Consider the following 1026-nt stretch of genomic DNA (forward strand, 5'->3'; position numbering starts at 1 on the left):
TAAAAAATACATAGACCCTGTCCTCCCTACTATGTGGGACATGACCCCTAGGTGTGTAAATCTCCTGGCAATGTGGAATAGAATTCCCAGGATTCTCCGGGACCTGGCATCATGGGATTGAGACAGCCTTCTTGACCAAAAGGGGGAAGGAAGAATTGAGGCAAAATAAGGTTTTAGGGGCTGAGAGATTTTGAATGGAGTTGAGAGGTCATTCTGAACGTTATTCGTATGCATTGTATAGATAACCCTTTTTAGTTTTTTTGTTTTGTTTTGATTTAAATATGGAACACTTCACAAATGTGCATGTCCCTCACACAGGGGCCATGCTAATCTTCTCTGTATCGTTCAAATTTTAGTATATGTGCCGCCAAAGCAAGCACCCTTCTTAGTTTTTGATGAATTGGACAAGTTAGAGGGAAATGCCTGAAACTGTTAAACGGTAATCAAGCCTTGTTTCTTGAAGATGAATGTACAACTGTAGAGCTTTTACAATGCGACTGAAAACCTTGTAACTGACCTTCCCTTTATTCAGTGTATGGTCAGATGAGTAAGAAAATAAAGACAAACTAGGTAATGGGGGAGGGGGTGGGATGTTTGGGGCATTCTTTTTTACTTTTATTTTTATTGTTTTGGAAGTATTGAAAAAATTCAAAAATCAATTGTGATGGAGTCATACTTTATATGATTATATGGTTTTTGAATATATCTCAATAAAATTGCATTTAAGAAACTTAAAAAAAATACATAGAACTTATAAAAACTCAAGGAAAAAAAATTATAGAAATGCCTCTGACTTTTTTCTAGGCTCTAATCAGGGCTTCTATGAGAGGATGAGAATAAACCATTAATAATCCCACAGCCATGTCCACTACAGGTGCATCTTATTATATCTGGCCCTTCAGTAAAGCCTGGAAACTGGAAGATGCTATTTTATTTCTTCTATTACATACTTGTAAATAAACCTCTCCCCCCCTCTCCATATACATATATACACACAACTTTCTCATATGTATATACACATCCATG

At 36.4% G+C, this 1026-nt stretch overlaps 1 non-coding gene across 1 annotated transcript; it reads right to left on the minus strand.

The window, feature by feature from the left end:
• Window positions 1–275: 275 nt before the first annotated feature.
• On the minus strand, window positions 276–380 carry LOC143658124 (U6 spliceosomal RNA). The gene has a single exon (XR_013163147.1). It is a non-coding gene; the product is annotated as a U6 spliceosomal RNA (small nuclear RNA).
• Window positions 381–1026: the final 646 nt, after the last annotated feature.

This window comes from Tamandua tetradactyla, chromosome 15, assembly GCF_023851605.1.
Source record: "Tamandua tetradactyla isolate mTamTet1 chromosome 15, mTamTet1.pri, whole genome shotgun sequence".
In the NCBI taxonomy this organism is placed as follows: domain Eukaryota; kingdom Metazoa; phylum Chordata; class Mammalia; order Pilosa; family Myrmecophagidae; genus Tamandua; species Tamandua tetradactyla.